A 19,378-nucleotide genomic window follows, 5' to 3' on the forward strand; every position below is an offset into this window, starting at 1 on the left:
CCTCACCGTTGGTGTCTGTGGGAGGAATAGTGCCCTATCGTTGGTATCATTGGGAGGAATAGTGCCCCATCGCTGGTGTCTGTGGGAGTAATAGTGCCCCATCGTTGGTATGATTGGGAGTAATAGTGCCCCATCGTTGGTATGATTGGGAGTAATAGTGCCCCATCGTTGGTATGATTGGGAGTAATAGTGCCCCATCGTTGGTATGATTGGGAGTAATAGTGCCCCATCGTTGGTGTCAGTGGGAGTAATAGTGCCTCATCGTTGGTATCAGTGGGAGGAATAGTGCCTCATCATTGGTGTCAGTGGGAGGAATAGTGTCCCATCGTTGGTATCAGTGGGAGGAATAATGCCCAATCGTTGGTGTCAGTGGGAGGAATAGTGTCCCATCGTTGGTGTCAGTGGGAGGAATAGTGCCCCATCGTTGGTGTCAGTGGGAGGAATAGTGCCCCATCGTTGGTGTCAGTGGGAGGAATAGTGTCCCATCGTTGGTGTCAGTGGGAGGAATAGTGTCCCATCTTTGGTGTCAGTGGGAGGAATAGTGCCCCATCGTTGGTGTCAGTGGGAGGAATAGTGTCCCATCGTTGGTGTCAGTGGGAGGAATAGTGTCCCATCGTTGGTATCAGTGGGAGGAATAATGCCCCATCGTTGGTATCAGTGGGAGGAATAGTGCCCCATCGTTGGTATCAGTGGGAGGAATAGTGCCCCATCGTTGGTATCAGTGGGAGGAATAGTGCCCCATCGTTGGTATCAGTGGGAGGAATAGTGCCCCATCGTTTGTGTCAGTGGGAGGAATAGTGCCCCATCGGTGGTGTCAGTGGGAGGAATAGTGCCCCATCGGTGGTGTCAGTGGGAGGAATAGTGCCCCATCATTGGTATGATTGGGAGGAATAGTGCCCCATCGTTGATATCAGTGGGAGGAATAGTGCCCCATCGTTGGTATCAGTGGGAGGAATAGTGCCCCATCGTTGGTATCAGTGGGAGGAATAGTGCCCCATTGTTGGTGTCTGTGGGAGGAATAGTGCCCCATCGTTGGTGTCTGTGGGAGGAATAGTGCCCATCGTTGGTATCAGTGGGAGAAATAGTGCCCCATCATTGGTTTCAGTGGGAGGAATAGTGCCCCATCATTGGTGTCGCTGGGAGGAATAGTGCCCCATCCTTAGTGTCGGTGGGAGGAATAATGCCCCATCATTGGTATCGGTGGGAGGAATAGTGCCCCATCATTGGTATGATTGGGAGGAATAGTGCCCCATCGTTGATATCAGTGGGAGGAATAGTGCCCCATCATTGGTATCAGTGGGAGGAATAGTGCCCCATCGTTGGTATCAGTGGGAGGAATAGTGCCCCATCGTTGGTATCAGTGGGAGGAATAGTGCCCCATCGTTGGTATCAGTGGGAGGAATAGTGCCCCATCGTTGGTATCAGTGGGAGGAATAGTGCCCCATCATTGGTTTCAGTGGGAGGAATATTGCCCCATCATTGGTGTCGCTGGGAGGAATAGTGTCCCATCATTAGTGTCGGTGGGAGGAATAATGCCCCATCATTGGTATCGGTGGGAGGAATAGTGCCCCATCATTGTGTCGGTGGGAGGAATAGTGCCCCATCATTGGTGTCGGTGGGAGGAATAGTCCCCCATCATTGGTGTCGGTGGGAGGAATAGTCCCCCATCATTGGTGTCGGTGGGAGGAAGAGCCCCATCATTGGTATCAGTGGGAGGAATAGTGTCCCATCATTGGTGTCAGTGGGAGGAATAGTGCCCCATCATTGGTGTCAGTGGGAGGCCCGGAGGTCCACTTGGGACAAGTGAGGGGCATTCGGACAGGAGGAGCGCAGAGGGACAGGTGAGGGGCAGTGGGACAGGAGGAGCTCAGGGGGAAAGGTAGGGGACAGCGTGATGGGGGGCATGGGACAGGATCAGGGCAGCGGGACAGGAGAAGCACAAGGGGCCAGGAGAAGCGCAGAAGGATAGGTGAGGGGAAATGGGATAGGAGGAGCGCAGAGGAACAGGTGGGGGGAAGCGTGACAGGGGTCATGGGACAGGATTGGGGCATCGGGACAGGAGTGCAGAGGGACAGGATCGGGGCAGTGGGACATGAGGAGCGCAAAGGGACAGGTGAGGGGCAGTGGGACAGGTGAGGGGCAGTGGGACAGGAGGAGCGTAGAGGGACAGATGGGGGGCAGCGTGACGGGGGGGGGCATGGGACAGGATCGGGGCAGCGAGACAGGTGAGGGGCAGTGGGACAGGAGGAGCGCAGTGGAACAGGTGAGGGGCAGTGGGACAGGAGGAGCACAGAGGGACAGATGGGGGACAGCATTACGGGGGGGCATGGGACAGGATCAGGACAGCGGGACGGGGGGACAGATGGGTTGTAGTGGGACAATGTGGGGGACAGGAGGGGGAAGTGGAACAAGTGTGGGGCAGGGTGACATGTGGGGGCAGGGGGCAGTGTGATGGATGGGGGGCAGTGTATCAGGGGACAGTGAGACAGGACCGAGGGAGCACCAGTCCTCCAAACACTTACTGTACCTGTCCAGCAGCGGCTCCTCCAGATGGTGTCAGGATCACCAGGTGCCTGTGTCCCTTCTCCCCCAGTATCTCCGGCGGCTGCAAAGGAGCGGGCGGCCTCCGCCCCCCTGACCTCGTCCTCTTCTGCTTCCTCCTTTTTGCCTTCCTGCACATCCCGGCACTTACAGCCCCTCACGCACTCCGAGTGCACACCGGGGATCCGCCCACCACTCCGCTCTCCTCTGCAGCCGGTGACATGCGCAGATGCGTCAGAGGGACAGATCTTCATGGGGGGACAGATCTTGATGCTACACCGGTCCCTCAGCCATGGCGGCCCTGCCCTTGTCCCTTTCCTATGGAAGTGTCCCTTCCGTGGGAAAGGGGGGGTGGCACTGCTGCCGTGCCGCCCCCCTGAAAAGTGCCGCCCTAGGCAAATGCCAAGTTTGCCTCTCCGCAAATACGCCCCTGGATGTAAGGGGGACTGTGATGGGTGCAGATAGATGTAAGTGAAATTCTGATGGGCACAGATATATGTAAGAAGGACTGTGATGGGCACTCCTGGATATAAAGCGGGACTCAGACGGGCACAGAAAGATGTTAGGGGGACTGTGATGGGCACAGGTAGATGTAAGGGGGACTGAGATGAGTGCAGATAGATGAAAGTGAGATTCTGATGGGCGCAGATAGATGTAAGAGGGACCTTGATGGGTGCAGATAGATGTAAGGTGGACTTTGATTGGCACAGATAGATGTAAGGGGGGACTCAGATGAGCACAGAAGGTGGAAGGGGGGCTGTGATAGGCACAGATAGATGTAAAGGGAGCATAGATGGGCACAGAAAGATGTAAGGGGGACTCTGATGGGCGTAGATAGATGTAAGGGGGACTTATGCAGGCACAGAAAGATATAAGGGGAACTGTAATGGATGCAGATAGATATAAAGGGGACTCTGGTGGGCACAGCTAGATGTAAGGGGGACTCAGGTGGGCACTCCTGGATGTAAGGGGGACTCAGGTCGGCACTCCTACATGTAAGGGGGACTCGGATGGGCACTCCTACATGTAAGGGGGACTCGGATGGGCACTCCTGGATGTAAGGAGGACTCAGATGGGCACTCCTGGATTTAAGGGCGGCTTTGATGGGCACTCCTGAATGCATGGAGGAACTCTGATGGGCACTCCTGGATGTAAGGGGGACTTTGATGGACACTCCTGGTTGTAAAGGTGATTCTGACAGTTACTCCTTTAGGCACTCTTCTGAATGTAAGGGGGACCTCTGCTAGACATTCCTGGTTGCACATCAGATCTATTCATTCATTTAAATGTTATTAATTCATTTATAATACAGGCTATTTTTGTAGTCCACGAGTATTTGTAAAGTATACAGTATTGCCTTTGTACTTCCTTTTCCCCAGTGTTTAGACCAGATCAGTAGTAAAAGCAGTAAGGCAGCTCACGATTGTGTAATGATCCATTAGCTTGTCATATGATTCTTCAGTCACCTTTCCACTCAGGATTATGATTGAAGAGTTATGTCTATAAAGCGGCAGCAGGTGGCAGCATTGCACCCATTCCTGAGAAGTGTCGGCCAGCCAACCAAAGAGGAAGTCTGTGTTTGTGGGCGGGGCTAGGATCCGGCTGTGGAAGTTCCTGGATTGTTTTCATTGTAGTTGGAGGATCAGATCGCTTGGAGTTCGTGTGAGGATCAGGAGACGGGTAAGGAAAGGAGCTGGCGGGGGGAGTTGTGAGAAAGGAGTCTTGTTTGCTGAGAATCCCTATACAGTATATGTACATGTCTATATGTACACAGTGTGGACATGTTCTGTGTATGGGCAGGCTATCCCTTTGTTGACAGTTTCAGCTTGTTTGTATACAGAGCCTTCATATACATTGTAGCTGATGAGGGTAAGGGGACGTCAAGTCCCGTCTACAAGATGGAATAGATTCCTTTCCAGTGTGATGAGAAGAATGGCAGGACATGTCCAGCTCAGGTTAGTACATTGGGAGATAAAGAAGTGCCCAGCTGCTACCAATGGAACACATTCTGCTATTCAGGACCTGACCAGACCAGTCTGTTGTGAGTGATCATTGTTTCTAGCACATCTATCATGGGTGCTGCTGTTAACCACTTCAAGTCCGGACACTCACCCCTTCCTCTCCAGGCCAATTTTCAGCTTTCAGCGCTGTCACACTTTGAATGACAATTGTGCGGTCATGCAACACTGTACCCATATGCATTTTTTGAGACAGATAAAGCTTTATTTTGGTGGTATTTATTCACCACTGGGATTTTTATTTTTTTGCTATATAAATGAAAAAGTCCAAAAATTTTGAAAAAAAGTTTTGCAAATAAATAATATTTCATCATAAATCTTGGCCAAAATTTATACAGTTATCTTTTTAGTAAAAAAAACAAAACAAATTAGTTTATAACCAAAAATTATAATTTAAAAAAAAAGTTTTTACATTTTTTTTTTTTTAATATTTTTTTTTTGTTTGTTTTTTTACATACTGTCACCCTAGCAGTACAGTGTCACAATGGTGACACTGTACTACTTGTGGGGGTGATGATTTTTTTTTTTACACTGATTGCTTTTACACCCATAAAGGCTGTAAAAGCAGTCATTTCTCCTCTCTGGCTGCATTCTTGCAGCCATTGAGAAATACTGTGTGAGCTGTGATTGGTCACAGCTTGTCACACGGTACAAGGCTGTTGTGAATAGGCTTGTACCATGTGATCTCTGTGATCATTCACAGATTTCACATGTAGTAAGCAATGATGTAAGAAGTTACATCTTGCTTACTACTCTGCATGTAATCACTGATTGGCCAATCAGTGATCACATGATCGGGAACTCGCACAGAGTACGATTATCAGTGTTACACTGTGTCTGGAGGACACAGTGGACACCGGATCACAGTGCAGCGTGCTCCCAGGGAGCGCGCACAAGCAGGGGGAGGGAAGGCTGTTTATAAACGGCCACCCACCCCTGCGCTGCCACCATCCGGCCGTATATATACAACGGCTGGATGGGAGGTGGTTAAAGTAGAATTTCACACTTGAGCATTTTGTAGCTTGAAGCTCCAAAAACGTTCAAGATTAAAAAAAAATCAGTTGTTCTCCATGTTGCCTGTTTGTGCGATCAGGTGTGAACAGGCACCATAGAGAACTTTTTTGAGCTTGGAGTTTCAAGCTACAAAACACTCAAGTGTGAATGCAGCCTTAAAACTGTCCCTCCTCCTTCTCCTCCTCCTAACAGCTATGCTGACTAACCTGTGTAAGGAGGATGTATATACTCCCCTATTCTCAGCCCGCTCCAGTCCAGTCATGAAATCTCCCCTGCAACGGCCAGCAGTGGCTGCAGGAGGGAAGAGCGAGTACTGGACAATAGCTATGATTGCCTGGGAGCTGTGACATCACCCTTGGGCTGCTATGGCCCAACCATTGTCAGCGCTCTCCCCTAAGGAGCAGGGCCCTTTGAATCCTCCTGTATTCATTTGTATCGTAATTTTACTGTCTTCCCTTTTGTTGTAAACTGCTGGCGCTATATAAATACTATAAAATAAGAATAATAATAGAACGGGCTGAGAATAGGTAAGTAAATACATCTTCCTTTTTTTTTTTTTTTTTTTTAAACAAAGGTTAGTGAGCATAGCTGTTAGGAGCAAGGGGAGGACATTTTTAAGGCTAGTTAGGTTGAAGCTACTATTCCACTTTCACTGGTCATTTTAAGGGCTCATTCACACTATATGCATAAAACCTGATCCTACCAGGTCTGTTATTGGCCAGTCTCAGCCAGGTAAAGGAGCCTTCCACAAAACTCAATACTTAATGGAGGGGACGAGGCCAAGACATGGCTCCATGTGTGAATGGACATATGGAGCAGTGGGTGCCCCCATAGCAAGCTGGGTGTTGCAGGGGCATCCGACAGGAGGGAGGGGCCAGGAGAGCCTGCAGGGGACCTGAGAAGAGGAGGATCCAGGATTCTCTGTGCAGCAGATAAGTTTAGACATGTTTTGTTATTTTACCAAAATAAAATTAACTTCTAGAATCGCGTTAAGCTCCAGTCACCAGTGAATAAAAAAAAAGTCAGCAGCTACAAAATCTTTGTGGGAACAGTTTAGGGTTGGTCCCAGTGCACAAACCAAGGTCCATAAAGACATGGATGAACGAGTTTGGAGTGAAAGAACTTGACTGGCCTGTACAGAGTCCAAACCCCAACCTGATAGAACACCTTTGGGATGAATTAGAGTGGAGACTGAGAGCCAGGCCTTCTCGTCTGATATCAGTGCCTGACCTCACAAATGTGCTTCTGGAAGAATGGTCAAACGTTCCCATAGACACACTCCTAAACCTTGTGGACAGCCTTCCCAGAAAAGTTGAAGCTGTTATAACTGCAAATGGTGGGCAAACTCAATATTGAACCCTGTGGACTTTATTTCAAACTTTCAGGAACAGATAATTTTGATATTGTGGTCCAGAGGATGTAATTGGGGCCATATAGAGCATTCAGATTCCTGTTACAGACATCTATATATTAAATGTAATGACTTTGAGAATAAGTCCTTCATGAATCAGGTTACTGTCCACTTTACTACCACTATCACTGTGGTCTAGAGGAGGTTGTGAAAACCATGTAGATTAGGGGTAGGCAACCTTTGAGAGGTAGAGATCTACCTGAACAACATGAAAGAGATCAAAGATCACCAGGGTTCAGCACCATTTAAAAAAAAAAAAAAAAAGCCGGAAAAGCCTAACTACATAGCAAGGAAAATGTAGAAAAGTAAAATTAAAACAAATGTGACTGTAAAAATATAAACTTAACCTACCTTAAAAATGGACAGTGTCAGTCAGTAGGGCAGTGGATGGTGTCAATAGAGCAGTGGACAGTGTCAGTAGGGCAGAGGTTGGCGTCAGTAGTATTTAGTTTTACATTTTTATTTTTTAATATTTTTCACAATTTCTTTAAGAGCCATGTTGAAAGAGGAGGCACTTGGTGGAGGGGCTAGCCAGCAGAAAAAAGGAGGAACAAGGAAGGGAGGGGCAGAGGGGGATGTTTACTAGAACCGATCCCCTGGATTTTCCTCCTGCAGCAGCTGTACAATGGTGGGAGGGCGAGGAGGAGATACTAGCTTTCAGCTCCTCCAGGAGGAGAATAAAGGGCATTGTCGGAAGGCAGGTATTTTAAAAATCTGAATTCCCAGCAAGTGGCTGCCTTAGGGCACCAGAGTGGGAAGGGGAGGCAGAAAAATCTTAGTCCCCAGCCACTTCCTGGGAGTTTAGATTTTTAAAATACCTGTCCATGGGAGGGAAGGGGGGCCCGCGGTCACTGCTATGGTGGAAAGGGGGGAAGAGGACACTACTGTGGGGGGGTTGATGTGAGGGGTGGTAGAGGAAACTGCTATGGGGGTGGCCCTGCTCATAGCGGTGTCCTGTGCACATCACCTCCCCCCCTTAGTAGTGTCTTCTGCTCCCCCTTTCCCCCATAGCAGTGACTTCTGGCCCCCATCTTCCCCAGCAATGTCTGCTGCCCCCCCCCCCCTTTGCACATAGCAGTGACCTCTGGCGACCCTCAGCAATGTCTTCTGCCCCCCTTTCCCCCAGCCTCCTCAACTGCTGCTGACATTCTCACTGCACAGTGGAGAGCAGAAGAAAGCAGGGATCAGGACGGATGGTGGGAGGAAGAGCTGGCCAAATTAATTTTTCATATTAATAAGCTGGTAATTGGTTGCTAGGACCGACCTAGCAACCAATCACCTTTGGGTTAATATGAAAAGTTAATTTGGCCAGCTTCTTCTCCCGCCCTTCATCCTGATCCCTGCTGTCTTCCGCTGTCCGCTGGGGAGGGACCTGTTCGCAGTCTACCTGTCACCTTATTGATTAGGCCATGGTAGTCCTTTGCTGCTATCCGGTGGACAGACGAAAAAGGCACTGGTGGTACCTGACCGGTTTCGCCAGCTTAAACTGGCTTCATCAGAGCCCCACTACTGTATATGCATACACCTAGACAAGGCAATTTGCTTGAGTCCTTTGGCCTCTTTCACATGGGTGCTGTCTGGTCTGTTCAGCAGGGGGGTCTGTGAACAGATCCTCTACTGAATTGGAGTAGGAAGGATGGATGTCACTTTTGTGATGTGTCAATTCAGTGTTTAGTTTTCATGGACCCATATTAGATCTGTAGGTGGCTGCATGTAAATAGACTTGTGGTTTTAATAGTAGACTATTATTTATTATTATTACAGGTACTTACAGTGGGGCAAAAAAGTATTTAGTCAGCCACCAATCGTGTAAGTTCTCCCACTTAAAAAGATGAGAGAGGCCTGTAATTGGCATCATAGGTAGACCTCAACTATGAGAGACAAAATGAGAAAAAAAATCCAGACAATCACATTGGCTGATTTGGAAATAATTTATTTGCAAATTATGGTGGAAAATAAGTATTTGGTCAATATCAAAAGTTCATCTCAATACTTTGTTATATATCCTTTGTTGGCAATGACAGAGGTCAAACGTTTCCTGTAAGTCTTCACAAGGTTGGCACACACTGTTGCTGGTATGTTGGCCCATTCCTCCATGCAGATCTCCTCTAGAGCAGTGATGTTTTGGGGCTGTCGCTGGGCAACACAGACTTTCAACTCCCTCCAAAGGTTTTCTATGGGGTTGAGATCTGGAGACTGGCTAGGCCACTCCAGGACCTTGAAATGCTTCTTACGAAGCCACTCTTTCGTTGCCCGGGCGGTATGTTTGGGATCATTGTCATGTTGGAAGACCCAGCCACGTTTCATCTTCAATGCCCTTGCTGATGGAAGGAGGTTTGCACTCAAAATCTCACAATACATGGCCCCATTCATTCTGTCCTGTACATGGATCAGTCGTCCTGGTCCCTTTGCGGAGAAACAGCCCCAAAGCATGATGTTGCCACCCCCATGCTTCACAGTAGGTATGGTGTTCTTTGGATGCAACTCAGCATTCTCTCTCCTCCAAACACGACGAGTTGTGTTTCTACCAAACAGTTCTATTTTGGTTTCATCTGACCATATGACATTCTCCCAATCCTCTTCTGGATCATCCAGATGCTCTCTAGCAAACTTCAGACGGGCCTGGACATGTACTGGCTTAAGCAGGGGGACACGTCTGGCACTGCAGGATCTGAGTCCCTGGCGGCGTAGTGTGTTACTGATGGTAGCCTTTGTTACGTTGGTCCCAGCTCTCTGCAGGTCATTCACTAGGTCCCCCTGTGTGGACCTGGGATTTTGCTCACCGTTCTTGTGATCATTTTGACCCCACGGGGTGAGATCTTGCGTGGAGCCCCAGATCGCGGGAGATTATCAGTGGTCTTGTATGTCTTCCATTTTCTAACTATTGCTCCCACAGTTGATTTGTTCACACCAAGCTGCTTGCCTATCGCCGATTCAGTCTTCCCAGCCTGGTGCAGGTCTACAATTTTGTTTCTGGTGACCTATGACAGCTCTTTGGTCTTCACCATAGTGGAGTTTGGACTGTGACTGTTTGAGGTTGTGGACACGTGTCTTTTATACTGATAACAAGTTCAAACAGGTGCCATTGATACAGGTAATGAGTGCAGGACAGAGGAGCCTCTTAAAGAACCAGGTACAGGTCTGTGAGAGCCAGAAATCTTGCTTGTTTGTAGGTGACCAAATACTTATTTTCCACCATAATTTGCAAATAAATTCTTTCCAAATCAGCCGATGTGATTGTCTGGATTTTTTTCTAATTTTGTCTCTCATAGTTGAGGTCTACCTATGATGCCAATTACAGGCTTCTCTCATCTTTTTAAGTGGGAGAACTTGCACAATTGGTGGCTGACTAAATACTTTTTTGCCCCACTGTATATAGTGCCGTCAATTTACGCAGCGCTTTACATATATATGTACATCAATCCCTAACCCTCAAGGGGCGTACAATCTAAGGTCCCTAACTTACATTCATACATACACATACTAGGGCCAATTTAGACAGGAGCCAATTCACCTACCAGCATGTCTTTGGAGTGTGGGAGGAAACCAGAGTACCCGCAGGAAACCCACGCAGGCACAGGGAGAACATGCAAACTCCAGGTAGGTGGTGCCGTGGTTGGGATTCGAACCAAGGACCATAGTACTGCCAGGCGGAAGTGCTAACCATTTAGCCACTGTTCTTTCAATCCGTCCAATTTAGGTCTATAAAAATGAAAAAGGGCACAGAACTTTTTAATTTTTTTCTGGAACTGGATGTACTCAGAGATAAGTGGATGTAAACAAATGAGCATTAACATCCTAATTAATGATCACCACACACACACATTACAATCTGATTGTATATTCTCCTTTAGACCTACCAACAAGTATGTAGTTCAAGAACCTGCCTTATTAGATGCATTGATTGGACAGTTTATGTAGGTCCTCATATTATTGGTAAACGTAAATCTGAATTAGTTGCAATGCACTTCAATGCATAAAGATGAATAAAGTGCCATTTTTTTACATTTTAATGAAGTTAAAAAAAAAAACAATTGAGCAGTGCAGTGTGTCATTACAATGCATCAGCATTACTCCCTTCGCAGCACACACCAGCAGTTGCAGTATATCACACAGTTGCTGGAATGAACAAGCCCTAAATGGGCTTTTTTTAAAAATTTGCTTGTGAATGCACATGCAGCAAGAAGCAGCTCAGCACACAGGACAGGTCCCAGCGCCCATCTGAATGAGTCCTAAAGCAGCCTAGTCAAAAAAAAAGAAAACAGCTGGAACATTTTCAGCAACACAGCACATCATAGAATATGCCTTGTTTATTGTACTGTACTTTGGCAACTACCATACATGTGTACACATAAAATAATAATAAAGCGAGCGCTTACTGGAAAATAATAAAAAAGCTGCTAGCATAAATGAAAACCTCTAAAATCCTCGAACGTATAATGTAATAAAAAATGCAGCACTAGAATAAATAATAAAAGTGGAAAATTGGGGATAATTGTGCAAAATGGTGCACTAGCAAGTGATACTGCAGTGGTGTCTTAATGAAGACAACAGATAATTATAAAGTGACAGCAATATCATATAGGTGCATTATATGTCATACACAAAGAGATCAATAAAAGTCCATAAATTCGTTCAAGAGGTGCGTCAGCTTTCCCAAATAAGGAAGATAATGAACATTCACTTAAACTTCCATCGTATAATCATAGGTGCACATGACTTCCGTGATGAGAAAGAAAAGGGGTGTGCTTGCACTCACTGGACATAAAATGATTTTACGCATGTAGTAAAAAGGGGCACTAGTGGTCATCTGGAACCTGGTTGGAATGTGGCACTCCGATGGCGCTTGATATACCCAGGGACAATCCTCCAGACCTCTCAATGGACCCTCTACGATGGTGGAAACTGCTCACAGGTTATTACTTATACCCAGCAATAGGTGAGTTCAGCAACAATAAGGGATCCACCTTAACCATTTGATGTACGGCCAATAGCCGTATGGCGTCCGGAAAAATGCACTAGCTTTCCGGGAGGCCGCCATTTGGCGTACTCCCGCACATGCGCAGTTCGCGCGCTTGCAGAGACGCACAGCGGCGCGATCTGTCACCGGCCATGTACCTCGGACACGCTCGATGACATATCTGAGTATCGACCCCGTTGCTGGTACCATGTGACCTGCTGTGACCAATCACAGCAGGTCACATGACAGTTGTATACAATGGATGGCTTCATTCATGCCATCCATTGTATACTAGTGTCTAGCTGTGAATGGTCACAGCTAATCACATGCACATGTCATGTGATTAGCTGTGGCCAAATCACAGCTAAGCACAAAAAAAAAAAAAAAAAAAAAAAAACCCTGAATGAACCGATGTCATTCAGGTAAATGCTTGCTTTTATTTAATATTATTATTTATTTGCAAACTTTTATAACAGAAACAAAGAAAAACTTGTTTTTTTTCAAAATTTTCAGTCTTTTTTTGTTACTTTAGCAAAAAATAAAAACCCTGGCGATGATTAAATACCACCAAAAGAAAGCTCTAGTTGTGTGAAGAAAATGATAAAATTTTAGTTTGGGTACAGTGTTGTATGACCGCGCAATTGTCATTCAAAGTGTGAGAGCGCTGAAACCTGAAAAATGGCCTGGGCAGGAAGGTGTAAAATTGCCCGGTATTGAATTGGTTAAGTAGCTCTAAAAAAGTCACCAGGACAAAAAGCCGATATAGTGTAGTAGTTCATTCATCCCAATGATGGTAGTCACATATTGAAGCAACAAGCGTAGTAGCAGACATGTAGCAACAGGTGGCAATAGCTACAATCAGTGAATGCAAGTAGCATAAGATCATATAAGATGCCAGGTAGCTAATTGCTATATCTGGTGTGTCAGAACATCTCATGCATGTAGATAAAAATATAAATTCAAGATGGCTGCTGGCCAAATACGTGGCTCCAGCAGCTAAAGGTGGCGTCGGCAAGGCAGGCTGGTCCTCTGACGCATTTCGTGCAATGGCACGTTGTCTTCATCTGTATCTGTTGTCTTCATTAAAACACCACTGCTGTATCACTTGCTAGCGCATCATTCTGCGCAATTATCACCAATTTTCCACTTTTATTATTTATTCTAGTGCTGCATTTTTGATGACATTATACCATACATGTGTGTTGAAGTGCTATTAGAAATTAATGAGCACTTTACTGTGCATTGACACAACACATAGGTGTAAAGTCAGCCCAAACAACTATTAAGCTGAATATACATGGATAGAAATTTGGCTGGAATTTCAATCCATATGTGGCCACTGTGGTTAAACAGAAGTCGATCTACCAATCGACCTTTGCTCAACCACCCTGTTGGAAAATTTCCTTTTGATCAGCACTGCAGACTATAGACTGCAGCACTGATTGGTGTATTCTGAGGAATTCTCCCTGCTGTCAGAATGCAAAGACACAGCAGGGAGGATTTACCCATCCACATTGATCATGTGCATGGGGGAATCGGTTCAGTTTTTTTTGTTTAACCCACTGGTTGAACAAAAAAATAAATTGACTCATCTATGGCCAGGCTTACTGACCTTTCATTGTATTCTTGTCAAGGTCCTACCTTTTCCCAGAGGTTATGCTGCTCCATGTGCTGGCATCCATCTTGGGTTTCTGCAGAGCATGGTGGGAGTCTTTTATGCCTTCAGGCCTCTGCAGTCCATCCCCCAGAGGGGTGTGGTTGATCACATATAAGCCTGTTGTCCGCACGTGCTCTTTGCATTCGAGTCTTGTGTGTTAGTGTTGCAACAGCTCTGTTTATACTCTCGTGACTCTCCTGGAATCTGACTCAGCTTTTGACTAGACCATTCTCTGCGTTTTCCTTTGATCTGACCTCCCGTTGCTGAACCCGGCCTGTGACCTGTTATTCTTGTCTACTGTTCTGTACCGTTCGACCCGGCCTGCCCGACTACGCTATTGTCTGATCTGGTTCCTACCAGCTACACGCCATTGGCGGCGGCCATTACCGCAGCTGGGGTGTCTCGGGGGCCGCGACCTGGTTCCTGGCTGCGTCAAGTCCATCCCCACCATCAGGGGCCCTGGTGAAGGGCAGCCTGGGACTTAGACTCCGCGCCCTGAGGGACTCTGGTCTATGGGTGGTGGTTGTCGTCAGTCAGTGTGTGTCTCTGCAACTAGGCCTGCATGTCTGTTCCACAGCTCCTGCCCTAACAATAACACAGTGCTTCTCTTGTGAACTTTGGAGTTTGGAAGGTAACCAAGTCACTGTTGGGGGAGGGAAGCACTGTGAATTGGATTAGACATCTTTAGCTGTTCTTTTAAATGTTGAGTATGAATTTCTCCACGGTGCCTGCAGCTACAGTCAGCAAGGGCTTGTTTTAAAGCTCATTTACTGGTTCTTAAAGCAGAACTAAATCCTCCTATCCTTTACAGCCAAGGAAGCTGCCAACTTAGCCTCTATTTGATGGTTTCACAGTTTGAGAGCGTAAGCAACTGTGACAGTTCTCATTCATGGCATGCCTTGAATGTAACTGTTTTGGGAAACAACTACATCAATGAGTTTAGTTCTGCTTTATGAATCTGACTACAATTGAATGCACATATGGCAACATTTGAATGTACCTACACCCTATTAATGAAACATTGCTGGTGGGTAGGCTTTTATTGCAGAAAAAGATTGTATGTCTTTTCTGTAGTAAAAGCTCCTGTTCTGGTTATCAGCAATATTTTTTTCTGAGTGTGCATTCTCACCATGCCCTGGGATGGAGTGGAATTATCTCCTTTGAGCATGTGCTGGAATCAGAATCTTTCTGGGATGACCAAACAAAATGGCAATGATAACTGGAAGAAGAGCGAATGAAGATGTCAGCAGCAGTGGAGCAATGGGGGAAATTGTGGCCAATCATCGCTGAAGGAGGAGGCTTTGGCAGTTAAATGTGCAATAATGTGCAAATATGTAGTGCATAGTGGCACATTAGGGTAAAAGCCTTGTGGATTTAGTTCTGCTTCAAAGGTTGCCCTAATGAACAGGATGTCTTTGCACAAACCTCTAAAATAAAATATTTATTTTCCTAAACTTTGCTTTAATGGTTCATGATGCTTATAGTTCTGTGAACAAAGGCACAAACCTAAAAGTATAAATAAATCCACTTGGAGTGGTTCTACACCTTTACATATACCCAGTGAATTGACTGGCCGCAGGTGATACACAGAGATGAAACAAATCTTCCTACATAAGTTGTTCCTGTTTAGCTGCATATTTACCCTCTCTCCTGTACATCTGTTCAAAGTACATAATTTTCACAGCATTTCTGACCTTTGGGAAGGGGATCTGATGTCACAAAATTCACAGCATATTGCAGGGATCTGACTGTAATCAGAGACCTGAGTGGAGGAAATGACACACACACACCCTCTCTACCATCTCACAGGGAAATGTTCACAGCTGAGACTGTCAATCACATACTGTGTGCTGAAGCCTCCCCTCCCCTGGGATTCTTTGGTGTCAGGCATTACCTGTCAGAAGTGACTCATTCGAAAAGCAGAGGGGAGAGCCACCAGACAGCAGCACAATAAGTGCTTTGGATAGGGGCAGATACACTATATAGGAATACACTTTGTTGTTTTTCATTTCAGAGATTTATAACTACTTTAAGCTAAATTCCCCAAACACAGTCGCAGAATTCTCATTTAGCAAACATTCATTGTGATCCTGGTTATACACTTGCTGTTGCTCTCCTACACTCTGTGCCTGATGAAGAATAGTTTACAGATCTTGTTATTCTGATATTTCCTAGGCCTTAAGCTGATAGGGGAAACTTTTTCTTGTTCAAACTTTATTGAATTTTCAAGCCAGAGACAAATGTAGGACATTCAAATATATGTACAGAAAAAAAGAAAGGGCGCATGGGTTGCACCAAGGTATGAAGGAGAATGTCATACAAAAACATACATCTGGGAACCATAAGGAGACAATAGGGTATGATACAATGTAAGGTAAACCAAAATTATGATCTAAATATGGAAAGCTGCTCCTGAGAGCTACAGATAGGTTCCATGTAAGACAAGGGAAGAAGAAAGCAAAGATAGGATTAGGCAGGAAAGGAGAAGGGGAAAAAGAGGAGACCAAGTTGGAGAATGGAGGGGGGGGGGGGAGGGACGTGTAACTTCCAGGAGAGAAAAGGTAATCTCGGGACTGTACTAGGCTGTGGATTAGCCCTCAGCTCCACCATACATTGTGGTTAGGGGAGGAGCAATGAATCATCAACATTCGGTAGGAGAAAGTGTTCCACCCAAGGGGTCCAGATCTTTAAATACTTGCGGACTGAGTCTACAATGGTTGCTTCCACTTTGGCATGAATTATTGCCTGCGTTACCTTATTCCTAACTGCTAATATACACAGAGATAGGGACTTCCATGATTTAGCCATAATTTGCTTAGCAGTCGTAGTGATTTGCAAGAGCAGTTTGAATTGGAGTTTGGATATGGAGAGGGGTTGAAGATTTAACAAGGCTATGATCGAGTCTGGTGATAATGTCTTTGCAAAAAGCAAGGACAGCATACGAAAGACTTTGGCCTAAAAAGCTTGGGCAACCGAGCAAGACCACCATATATGAAAGTGTGTTGCTACCATCGCACAGCCCCGAAAACAATAGGATAATTAGGGGTATATTTAGCAATCCTCGCCGTAACCAAATACCATTGGGTCAATACTTTGTAGTTAGTCTCCACAGATACCACATTCTGGGAGGAGGATTTGGTAACCGACCAAAGATGATCCCAATCCATAGGGCTCAGTTGGTTTCCAAGATCTTTCTCCCACTTAGCAACATAAGTAAAGTTTGGCAGCGACTCAGGAGTAGTGAGGAGGTTATGGAGGGCAAAGATAAGGCAGCATCTATATGGATCCTTGTAGAAACAGCATTCGAAAAAGGTCATGGTACGGGCCGACAGAGATTGAACAGCTAGCGGGGCGTAAAAATGCTTCAACTGGAGATATCTAAAGACCTCGGATGACAGAATAGTGTGCGACTCACGAAGAGAATGGAAGGATTTGAAACCCCTATTGGTCAGAAAGTGATGGGCACCAAGCAGATTAGCCGAGGGCCAGTGTGTGAAGGAGCGTGGAGAGGACCAGGCCAAAGGAAAGGCCGGATTCCGAAGGTACGAGAGTAAGGGATTATGCAGAGACTGAAGGGAATTGTGGGATTTTAGTCTGTCCCAAAGTGAGACGTAATGAGATGTAATTGGATTACGAAGCGTCCGATGATCTGGGGGCCTAAGCCATAGAAGGTTAACGACTGAGAGTGAGTCGCAGTCGACCGATTCAAGGATAACCCATTGGGGGATTTCGCAAGTACATGGTACTTTGGCAGTTGTGCAAGGTGTGCAACTTGGTAAAATCTGGGAGACCTAGGCCTTCCATAAGCTTAGATCTATGTACGGTAGAGCGAGGTATACGTGGGCAGATGGAACCCTAGATATATACATAGGCTTGTCACTGCAAAATGCGGAGGAAATATGCTGGCACTGGAATGGGTAGGACTCTGAACACATATAGTATTTTAGGGAGAATGGACATTTTCACTACAGTGATCCTGCCCATCTAGGCCAGTGGGAGGGGGGACCACTTGGTCATGAGCCTCGATAGATGGGTTAGCATAGGTAGGTAGTTAGCAGAGTAAAGGTCTGATGGGCTGGCAGTCAATTTAACGCCTAGATAGGGAGTGGATTGTTGGGACCAGGTGAATGGCAGCACCTGCTGCAGATGGGCCAATTCTTGAGGAGGTAGGGAAATATTCAGTGCTATCGACTTCTGAGGGTTAACGTGGAGGCCAGAGATGCGGCCAAAGTTCTGAAGAAGTCGGAGTGGAAGTCAGGGGAGACGTGAGTAAGAGGAGTACATCGTCGGCAAAGAGGCAAAGCTTATGGTGAGAACCTCCTAACTCAAGTCCTCGGATATCAGGGTCGGCTCTGATCAGGAGGGTCAAAGGTTCGATGGCTAGGGTGAAGAGCAACGATGAGAGCAGGCAGCCTTGGCGGGTGCCTCGCAGGATGGGAAACGAGGCCGACTTGTGTCCCAGATATCGGACACAGGCAGATGGATCACAGTACAAGGAGTAGAATCATGACAGAAAATGAATCCCAAAACCCCAATGACTTAGGATACGAGACCGTATCAAAGGCCTTCCTAATGTCAAAAGACAGGTAGCATGTGGGGATGTTGCGAGAATGAGCTAAGTGTGAAAGAAGGACTGTGCGTCTGACATTGTCCCCCACTTGGCGTGAAGGGATAAAGCCTACTTGTTCATTGTGGACTAGGGCGTGTGGAAAGGATTTTCACTAGGAGTTTAATATCAATATTGAGGAGAGAAATAGGCCTATAATTGGACCAGACCAAGTCATCTGAGTTAAGTTTTGGTATCATGGAAATAGTGGCCGTCACTGTTTTGGGCCTAAAGGATTGACCCGTAAGGATGGCATTAAAGGCATTTGTGAGAACAGAGAAGAGAAGGTGTGCAAATTTTTTATAGTAGGCAGTGGAGAAGCCGTCTGGGCCTGGGCATTTACGCGTCTTCAAGCCCTTGATGTCTATCAAGGTTTCAGCAGTTGTGATTGGTTTCTCCAGAGTTTCCAGTTGTTGGCTTGACCTTTTCGGAAAAGTCAGATGACCCCAGAGGGTTTCAGCGTGAGACTGGTCAAAGGGTTCCGTTGGGGAGTACAGCTCAGACAAGTGTTTGCAGAAAACTTGTAATATGCGTACTGGATTGCTAGTGAAACCACCCTGGGACACAAATTAGCAAATCCGTTTACAAACTTGATCTAGTCTACGGAGCGAAAGGGCTAGGAACGTGTCATGTTTGTTTGCTTTAGTATAGTACTTGTGTTGTGATCTACGGAGAGAAAGTTCTGCTTGATCTGTGAGAAAGAGATCTAGTTCCAATTGAGAATGCTCCTAGGCCTTTTGATTGCTGAGCGATGGGGTGTTTTGGAAGGCCTGGTGTGACTGAGTGTAAGCTGCCTCAAGGCGGGTGTCAGGGCTCTGTCCTCGGCAGAAGTGTTAGGAGAGCTGGCACCCCTGCCAGTAGCTTGCATGGCTGCAGAAGTTCACATCGGCTCAAATTTGGCACCAAACGGCCTTTATAAGGAAGCCCTGCACTACTCTCGGGTGCTGATTCATCTCTGGCTCCCTAGTACCTTCGTTCCCTTGCTATCCTGACTTGTGATTTCCTGTTAACGACTCGGCTTGCTGCCGGACCTGTCTGCTCTGTTTAACCTCGACCTAACCCTGGCTTGTCTAACGGATCTTCTCTCCTGCTCTCTGTGTATGACCTTGGCTATCCCTTTTGACTACGTCTGCTCCGATCCCCACCTGGCACCCGACTTTGTCTCGAACTG

At 46.5% G+C, this 19,378-nt stretch overlaps 1 protein-coding gene across 1 annotated transcript in view; it reads left to right on the top strand.

Annotated features, from left to right (window-relative positions):
- The first annotated feature begins 4,082 nt into the window (after positions 1–4,082).
- RNASET2 (ribonuclease T2) overlaps positions 4,083–19,378 on the top strand; it is an 81,132-nt gene continuing 65,836 nt past the window's right edge. The window contains exon 1 of the mRNA XM_089668587.1: positions 4,083–4,221. The gene's annotated coding sequence lies outside the window, so the exon portion shown is untranslated. The remainder of the gene's footprint in view (positions 4,222–19,378) is intronic.

Source organism: Staurois parvus, unplaced genomic scaffold (genome assembly GCF_062004578.1).
Source record: "Staurois parvus isolate SC_StPar_1 unplaced genomic scaffold, SC_StPar_1.0 ptg000059l, whole genome shotgun sequence".
In the NCBI taxonomy this organism is placed as follows: Eukaryota; Metazoa; Chordata; class Amphibia; order Anura; family Ranidae; genus Staurois; species Staurois parvus.